Source organism: Camelina sativa, chromosome 10 (genome assembly GCF_000633955.1).
Source record: "Camelina sativa cultivar DH55 chromosome 10, Cs, whole genome shotgun sequence".
Classification (NCBI taxonomy): Eukaryota; Viridiplantae; Streptophyta; class Magnoliopsida; order Brassicales; family Brassicaceae; genus Camelina; species Camelina sativa.
The window spans coordinates 22,360,690-22,371,264 of record NC_025694.1 but is presented as its reverse complement, the minus strand read 5'-3'; positions in this window follow the sequence as shown (position 1 = coordinate 22,371,264).

The following is a 10,575-nucleotide window of genomic DNA, read 5'->3' as shown; positions in this document are numbered from 1 at the left end:
AGTTAAAGAATTAGAAAAATACAATAATTTATCACATCAGTCAAAAATCATCACAGGAAATATTCAGTAAAATAAATTACTTAAAGAACACATTAAACTATCTCTCAAAAATTATGAATTTTATATTCATTGAATTATGAAACAAAATTCCATAAAAGCATAACCATCAGATAAACATATATGTGCCAATAAAAAACAGAAATTCAAAAAGACTTATAAATGTTTCATCGTTACAATAAGTGTTGAAAAAACTAGTTTAGGGTTTTTAATTTATAAAGCTAATTAGTTTTAGTTTACAAATAAGGATTTTATTGATTAAAAAATATTAATAATGTGGGTTTTGGCCTTCTAGAAGGTTTAAACAAAATATGGTTAAACCATTGAGGCAAAAATAAATTTTACATTCCATGGTGGGGACCGTTTTTTGGTTTTTAATGGTGGCAATTATTTACATTTATAAAAAAAATAATGCAAACTCATACATTTTTTTTTTCATTGGTGCAGCTGCTACCACCTTGGTAGCCGTGGGTCCGCCTCTGCATGTAAAAGCTTTTATTTATGGTCCAAATGGTAACCGCAAATATAGTAGTGCAGGACAAAAAATTTGATAGTGCATTACGGTTCAACTGCAGTACGTGCAGGACAAATGTATTTGCGGGATAAGTGCGGGTATTCCAAAATAAGCGGTAAAAAATAATGTTTGATTGGTGAAAACTATGTACAGTGCGGATTTCATATTTTTATTAATAACTAGTATAATTATATATTTTAATTTTTTGTATTAATACATAACTTATTCTTGTAATATATTTTTTTTGTTCAAAGTATAATTGTTTCAGTTTAAGTAATTATTATACACAATTTTTTTATATAAAAATCAGTTAGTTTTAAAACATAACGCACTTGAACTGTGGAACCGCATCTAAATATGTGTGTATCACTTGTAATGTGCGGTTTTCAAATTTTCTTCATAATATCCGCTTTTACCTATTCTTATTTTTTGGTAGTGAATGGTAACAAAGGAAAAGCGGATTTGAATTGTTTTTGTTAAAAACCGCACAGCATCCCCCAATCAACAATTTTTAAACAAATTTGCGTTTTTGAAAAAAATTAAAAAAAATGATTTGATTATTTTTCAAATATTAAAACAGTACCTACTTTATAAAAAAAAATATACATTCTCTTTATCTTCTCTTTCTACCTCTTAGTTTTTTTTACTTAGGTATCTAAAGTTTATTATTGTCTAAAAATGTTTCTTTATTAAAACAAAGCAAAATAAAATATTGTATCTATACCATTCAAATATTTTATTAAAAATTATGGTTGACAAAAAAAATTTAGAAATTAATATTTTTATGTATTAATACAAATAAATAAAAATTTATAATTTTACTAAGTATTAATAAAATAATATGAAATCCGTACCACAAATTTCACCAATCAAAAATTATTTTGTACTACTTATTTTGGAGTAACCGCACTTGTCCTGCAAATACATTTATCCCGCACGTAGTGCAGTTGAACCGTACCGCACTATGAAATTGTTTTGCCCGCACTACTAAATCCGCAGTTACCATTCAGATCCATTTATATAAATTTATTAATGCTCAATTGCGGTACATAAATTTGGTTGATTGGTAAAATTATTAAAAACGCACTCAAAATCCGCTTATTAAGTGTTACCATTCATGGCCATAGGGTTCGAATGGTGACATCGTATTTGGTTGTGCAGGACAGATAATTTAACATTGCGGTACAGTTCAACTGCGGTTCATGCGGAAGGAATATATTTGCGGGATTTATATAAAATAAGCGATGTGGAATCATGTTGATTGTTGAAATAACTGTTTGAGATAATAAAAATATTTGATTGGTAAAAAACAATAAGTAAGGCATAATACATATTATAGATAAATAATTTTTAAACAAATATATTAATAAGATTAAGATAGTTAATTTAGAACTATTTATTTCTTGTTAATTAAATAATACTTCAATATGCTAAAATATGAATTTTTAAGAGTCAAAACTTATTTTAAAGTTTCAATTAATTTGTTTTAATCACACAATTTTCTATTAATTTATTCATTAAAATAGTAAAGAAAGGTATCTTATTTGTCATAAATTTTCTGAAACTAAAAAACTATAATTTTTTTAATGTAAATATAGTTGTATATACATTTTGTATGAAATTCATTAATCATACTTTAATAAAATAATTGACTGTATTTTATTGAATTTCTGTAAATCAGTTTTCACTTAGTAAAATATATTATGGTGACAAAAAAAACTAGTTATATTATAACTTGAGAAGAACTAATGAAAGAAGGTTTACAAAAAAAAAATTTTAAAAAAAACACATATAAAAAGTATGTCATATATAAGAATTATTAACAATATAAATTAAAACACTACAAAAAAACACGGGATTTGAAGGCGGATTGTTTAGCTCGTTCCTCTAGATTGTTATTGTCGGACACGATTTTTGTAAACAACTTTCCTCCAGTTTGGGCAACCAATCTAGGAGTTTTATTTTAATTTAATTAATGTTAGGTTGAAAAAAAAACGCTATTTGCGATGGAAGAAATCATCGCAAATCCCTCGCAAATCAACAGTCGCAAGGGATTTGCGAGATACTACGATCCCTCGCAAATCAACAGTCGCAAGGGATTTGCGAGATACTATGATCCCTCGCAAATCGCGTCTCGCAAATTTCAAACATCGTAAATCCCTCGCAAATTTTGCGAGGAACTTTTGTCTCTCGCAAATGCCTCGCAATTTGCGAGTATATATTTCCTCGCAAATCACTAGCAATTTGCGAGAAACCTATTCACTCGCAACTCTGAAGCAATATGCGAGAAACATATTCGCTCGCAACTCTGAAGCAATTTGCGAGAAACTGAATTCATCGCAAATTGAATTGAAATTAAATTTTAATTGAAATTGAATTGAAATTGAATTGAAATTGGTAATAGAATTAAATTGAAATTAAATTAAATTTGAATTGGGAATAGAATTGAGATTAAATTGAAATTAAATGAAATTTTAATTTCAATTCACAAGAGTGAATAAAATAAAAAGTCTTAATAAAATCCAAAAAAATAAATTCCAACTGCAATGAAACTTAAATTGTCTTCAAAAAAAATTACATTACAAAACATAAGTGTTTAAAGCGATTCAGAGAGAGAGAGAGAGAGAGAGAGTGATAAAAGGAAGAGTTTAAAAAGTTTCAGAGAGAGAGGTGATGTTTTTGGTTCCGGTTCCACTACCGTCGTTTACTGTATCATCGTTGTTGTCCCCTTCTCCGGCGTCTGGATTGGTCCTTGTCGGGTTTCGAAACCTAGCAGCAAATTCCGGATCCTTTTCAGTGAGATACTCGAAGAATATATCAAAGCTTTGGATCCTCTCTGCACTTTGTTGGATTTGAGTCACCTGAGTTTGAATACATTCTTCAGCTGCAGCTAGCTTCTGAGCTAAAAGAACCGGATCATTTGCCGGAGAAGACGACGGTGGTGGACCACTACTGCTAGAGGATGCTTCAAACTGCAAAGAACCAACCCCATAGATTCTGTTTTTCTTCTTTGGAGCAACCTACCAACAAAACAACAAAACATCAATGAACTTCAAAGAAAGACAAACACAAAAATCAAACAAAAAAAAGACATTCAAAGTATATAAAACAGACAAATTACCGATGTGTAAATTTTGTTTTTGATATGAATTGGCACCCCACCAAAAGTAGTGCTCTCTCCATTCTCCCCCATATAATGCTCAGATTCCAACTCTTGGATCTTCGACGACACCTCATTGAACAGAGACTCCGACTTTCCATCCGTGAAAGACCCATCAGGCTTTCGATGAGTCTCTTCTAGTATGCATACAAAATCAGGAGTTAACTCACCAGTTAGCTCAGACTGAAAAAGAGAAACATAGAGATGATTAGTCAATATGAAAAAGTGAGATGAAAAGGAGAAAAAGAGAGATGAAAAGGAGAAAAAGAGAGATGATTAAACACTTACATGTTTTTGAGCACGGGCTTTAAAAGAGGTTTGGCCTGATCGGTGCTTATATATGTCTGTGCCATCAGGATCATGATATCGAGCATTCCGGCTGTTGGTACTCTTGACTTCTGATTTGGGATCAAGCCAATATTTAACAAGACCACTCCATACCTGAGGATCAATCCACTGTGGCTTTGCCTCATCACCTTTGAGTTTCCACTTTAACTTCCACCTAGACACTTGATCACACATCCTATCCTTAAGCTTGTCTTCAAACTCCTTCCTAACTCAATCATTGATGGACCGGTCCCAATTGTATAGTTGCTTCAAAAAAAAAATAGTAAATTAGTATATGTTTAAAAATGACAAACAAAACATATTGTGTGATTGCAAGACAGATTAGACTTACCGCAAAAGATTCATACCCACGGTCTACCACTTTAGTCGGCGTTTGTGTCCAATTGGCATGAGGCTCTTTGAAATCTCTAACAAAGATGCTTCGTACAGTAGAAGCAATAGAGGGATCTTGGTCAAACCTTCAAACAAATTACAACATGAAAGGAGTGAATGATACTTGAATGATTCCGATTCAAGATGCAACTATGAAGATAAGCTTAAATGATACATGTATGATTCGGATTACACAAGGTTCAGGCAACTATGATTCAGATTAAACAATTACAACTGTTACTATTCGGATTCGGATTCATGCAACAATTACAACTATGATTTGGATTCAATTACAACTATGATTCCTATTCAACATGCAACTATGATTCCTATCCAAGGATTACAAAAGGTTCATGAAACTTTCTTACCAGAGAGTTCCTGGAGGTCGACGCGGGTCTAGCTTCGGTAAACCTCCACGCCCAGGACTATCGAGTAAATCTTCCACGCCCAGGATTTTTGAGACGTGTAGAAGCTCCTGTAGAAGACGAACGAGCAGGTGGATACACCTCTTGATGCTCCCCAGATCCAAGATTCCCATTAGAGGGTGAAGGAGAAGGAGTATGATAAGACGGCGTCTAAGGTAGTGGTTGCGAGTTTGAACGGCGAGTATTAGAACCGGCGGGAGTCCGTGTATGGTTAGAACCTGTGGGAGCGGGTACACCTTAATCAGACAGGAACCTTGTGTAATCGTTGCCATTGAACATCTATAAGAAAATCAAAATCAAAATAAATCAGATCTAAGAGAGATTATAAACAATTGAAATAGAAACATCTGCAATAGAAAAACAAAGATAGATTAGGGCTAATACCTTGACGGAGAAGAGCGGCGAAGACGGAGAAGACAAAGCGGTTTAGGGTTTGACGGATCCGATTAGGGTTTGACGGATCCGATTAGTTGTTGGAGAAGAGGAAGAAGAGCCGATTAGGGATTTGACGGAGAAGCTTAGGGTTTGCCGGAGAAGACAGAGAAGACAAAGGAGACTAGGGTTAGGATTTGCCGGAGAAGACGATGAAGAAGAGAGAGTTTGAGAGAATGAAGAAGAGCGGCTAGGGTTTTTGAGAATGAGTTTGAGCTTTGCTCAAACCTGCTCGTTTGTATATATAAATATTTGTAGCCTCTTAAATCCCTCACAGATATTGCGAGGGATTAACTACGAAACCTCGCAAACTAGTCGCAACAACCGACAAACTGACCAATTAAAATTCACCAATTTTCGAGAGATTAGCGTGAAGTAATCGCACATCCCTCGCAATTTGCAACGGATCTGCAAGACCAATAAATTTGCGATGGATCTGCAAGGCCCAATAAGAAATCCGTCGGAAATCCCTCGCACCCTTATAATCAAATACATTTTATATACCAACATTATCCTCATTAAAATGTTAGACAATCAAAAGCTAAAGAAATAAAAATGGTCCATTTACACTATATTTGAAATTTAAATTTTCTTTATATGTGTAGATATTGTATAATGGAAACTATTAGATGTATATACAAATAGTTTGCTATGTGTAGATGAAATTAAAGTAGGTTCATATTATTAGTATATATGCTAAGTTCATGTTTTTAGTTTGCTAGGTTCATATTTTCATATGCTTTGGAAATTAATCTCCAAAGTTTCTTGTCTCTTGATGCAATGTTGGTTAGTAATGCTCTTCTTAAATTTGCATATAAAAGATCAAATTGTGAGGGAACCGTGAGGATTTAGCGAGGGATTAGCTAGAGTTTATCGCAAATCCCTTGCAATTTGCGAGGGATTAGCTAGGGGAATCCTCACAGATCCACCGAACATCCCTCGCAAGTGTATATATTTTTTTGCATCAACTTTATTTTCTTAATGTTACAATCTCTATTAATTTCATGTTTTGGAAATGTTTTGGAAATTTCATTGTTCATATATTTGGTGATTACTGGACTATGGACTCTACATTGCAAATGTTGATCAAAACATTTTAACACTTGGTCATATGTTCATAATGAAAGTAAACCACATCAAGAGAGAGTAAGAGAGAGAGTAAGAGAGAGAGTAAGAGAGAGAAAGTAAGAGAGAGAGTGTTTGTTCCCTTACCCGTGACCGCCGTTGCCGTTCTCGGCGGCGGCAACCCTATCAATGCCTAAGAAGAGACGCTCTCCCGGTAAGCCCCCGCCCAAAACCTCATCTCTTCCCCCAAGCTCTTCGCACCCTCATGCGACGAAGACTTCTCTTCAATCCCCTGTTTCTTGTGCTAGTGTCTCTGAGCCCCTTAATCTTAAACCGCCGACCACTGCTTTACCTCCTCCGATGCTTTCAGGATCTAAAGCTAGCTCTGCACCGACAAGTGCCATTCCGGTTACTGAGCATCCACACTCAGATCTGCCTCCTTTGGATTCTGTATCCAAAACCCAATCTCTCGACTTGGCTACTCCTACCCAGGAGGACCAAGTTCAGTCAAAGCCTAAACCCCTTTGAGTTGATCTGCTCAAGGATCCTGCGGGATCTATGTCCAAGAAAGGAGAGACATTCATCCTCGAATCTGGAGAAATGTGCGTCAAAATCCCTAATGAAGTTATCATCAGAAACAACAAGAGATGGGAGCCTTTCATTATTGGTCAATTCCATGGAAACCTTCCCCCAAGGGGTGTGCTTCACGCCATTTTTAATGGCATCTGGAGTAATCGTCACCGCGACATCACAATTTCAAGATTGGGGCCTCGAACAGTGCTTATCCGTATTCCCAATTCTTCCACTCGGCAGAGAATCTTAACTCAAGGTATGTGGCTAATTGAGGGTCAAACAATGTTTGTTGCTCCTTGGGAACCATGTTTGAACCCAGAACTACCGGAGCTTACCGAGGTTCCAGTGTGGCTCGAATTCAGGGGAGTTCCTCCTCACTTTTTCTCCGAAGAAGGATTCGAGCACATCGCAGGTATATTGGGACAACCAATCCGCTGTCATCAAGCAACAATTGATATGACAAATCTTGAGGTAGGGAAGGTCCTTACGGTCATCAACCCATCCTCTCCTCTACCAGAAGCTGTAAACGTCCAATTCTCATCTGGTCAAATCCATAGGGTTACAGTTTCTTGTCCTTGGCTTCCGCCAATTTGCAAACACTGTCAGGAAATGGGACACAGTATTAGACGATGCCCAACTGCTCCCATTACTTGCTCATCCTGTAATTCTTCTGGACATACTCTCGAGACTTGTCCAAAGTTGAGGAAGGGTAAAACCTCGGATACTAAAGAGATGGAGCCTTCAGTCTCTAAGAAGGATAAAAGAGACAAACTCAAGACAAAATGGGTGGCAAAGCAGTCACTACCGAAGTCCGACTCTTCTGAAGATCTAAGCAAAGCTAAAAGGCTCAAGAAAAAGAAACCGACCCCCCCACACTCATTGGTCCAGGTCGAATTAGACTCGCCCTCTAGAGCAGCAACAACAGGCCCCTCAAGCTCCAAGAAGAAACAAAAACCAAATAAGAAAATTCAGGAGAAGAGCTCCTCATCAGAACAGGATTCCTCATCAGATTCATCCTCAATAATGAGCTCAGCTAGCGAGGCCGAGAGAAGTGAAGAGGACGAAACACCTTACTCTCTGGTGCTCTCTAAAAAAGAAAGGCGGAATATTAGGAACTCCACGGGGAGGAGTTCCAAAACTAAGTCACATTAATTATGATTGACAGCTTTTGTTGGAACGTTAGGGGTTTAAATCATTCTGTAAAGCGAAGAAGCCTAAGGAAGTGGCTCCGGCTTAATAAGCCTGCTTTTGGTAGTATAATAGAGACTCGAGTAAAGTTTCGAAAGTCTCAGAAATATTTTCATTCAGTCTTTCCGGACTGGAATTTTGAAGGGAACTACGAATTTGAGGAACTGGGAAGGATTTGGGTCGTGTGGGACAAGAGAGTTAGGCTGCATATTCACTCCAAGTCAGGCCAGATGATTACTTGTATTGTGCGTATGCCTAACTCCCCTAAAGAGGTAGTATACTCATTCATTTATGCTGTCAACTGCAAATATGGGAGGCAACAACTATGGGATGAGATCGAGGAGCTAGCAAAGGATCCTATCATCAGTCTGAAGCCGTGGGTTGCAATGGGCGACTTCAATCAAACCTTGAACCCTAGTGAGAGTTCTATTGGCAGCACAAAGGTTACAAAAGGAATGCTGGAATTCAGGAGTTGCTTACTAAATGCAGGGCTCTTTGACTTGACTACTAGAGGAAATTCTTTAACTTGGTGGAATAAGCGTGAGGCCAATCCTATATTGAAGAAATTGGACCGTATCTTGGTAATTGATAATTGGCAGTTGGAATTCCCTCTTTCTTACGCTTATTTTGGGGAGCCTGAAATGTCTGACCACTGTCCTAGCTGCCTAAAGTTAGGAGTCCCTCATAGATCTAAAAAGCCCTTTATGGTCTCTCATTTCCTCTTCCAGCATAAAGACTTCATCCCTCGAGTATCTGAGTTCTGGAACAGCACTACAATTGAGGGAACAACAATGTTCCGATTTTCCAAAAAGCTCAAGCTTTTAAAAAGAGTCATCAAGGACCTCAACAAACAGTTCTATTCTGACCTTGAGAACCGGGATAAGGAAGCTCAAGCAGATCTAGCATTTCATCAGGCGAGATTCCTTGCAAATCCTTCCCCTCAGTTGGCAATGCTAGAGAGGCAAGCTCAACAGAAATGGTTCGAGTTGGCTTTGGCTGAAGAGAAGTTCCTTATGCAAAGATCTCGCATAAAGTGGGTTGAAAGTGGTGACTGCAACTCTGCATACTTCCACAGGATGATAAACAGCAGGATGGGCATGAATCAAATTCACTATCTTGTAGATGACTCAGGCCAAAGACTCGAAGAGATTCCAGAGATCCAGAACCACTGTGTTAATTTTTTCACCAAAATGCTGGGTACTTCCTCTAACTCTATCTCGGAGGAGGATAAAGAGTTGATTAGATCTCTCTCGAGATACAAATGTGACCAACAAACAAAAGATCTCCTACAAGCTCACATTTCAGATGCGGACATCAAGAGAGAAGCTTTCGCTCTACCTAGAAGTAAATCTCCTGGCCCAGACGGCTTTACTGGGGAATTTTTTCGAGCTACTTGGGACATAATTGGAGGGGATCTCACGTCAGCAGTCAAGGAATTCTTCTCCTCAGGTCAAATTTTGAAACAATGGAATGCCACCTCCATTACTCTCATCCCAAAAAGGTTAGGAGCTGACAAGATTGGTGATTTCAGACCAATATCCTGCTGTAACACGGTCTACAAAATCACTTCCAAGATTTTGGCCCGTCGTCTCCAGACCTTATTACCTGATATGATCAACAACTCTCAATCAGCATTTATCAAAGGTCGCTTACTAGTTGAGAATGTCCTTCTGGCAACAGAACTGGTCCAAGGATCAAACAGTTCATCGGTTTCCCCTAGAGGAATGCTAAAGGTCGACTTGAGGAAAGCATTCGATACTGTAAACTGGGACTTCATCCGGATTCTGTTAGAGGCTGCTGACTTTCCACCAATCTTCATCACTTGGATTAAAAACTGCCTGACAACAACCTCTTTCTCTATAAAGGTAAATGGTGATTTATGTGGCTACTTTCAGGGCAAACGTGGCTTAAGGCAAGGAGACCCACTATCGCCTCCGCTGTTTGTAATGGCTATGGAAGTATTTTCCAATCTCCTAATCGCCAAATTTGAACAAGGTTGTATTGGGTATCACCCTCTTGGCAGGAATCCTCACATCACCCACCTTGCTTTTGCTGATGACATTATGCTATTTTTCGATGGAAAAAAATCATCCTTCCAAGCAATTACAGAGGTTTTGGATTCCTTCCATCGACTCTCAGGACTGGCTATGAACAAAGACAAAACCGAGTTATTCCATGCTGGCCTCTGTCAGAACATATCCGATTCTATATCTGGTCTGGGCTTCAAGGCTGGTGAGTATCCTATCAGATATCCTGGGCTTCCTCTACTTCCCAGAAAACTCAAGAAATCTGATTACTCACCCCTCACTGATAAGATTGCGACTAGGTTTAACAATTGGGCTGTTAAAACCTTATCATTCTCAGGAAGACTACAACTTATTTCCTCTGTGATCGACGGGTTAGTTAATTTCTGGATGACAGCATTTGCATTGCCTAAAGGA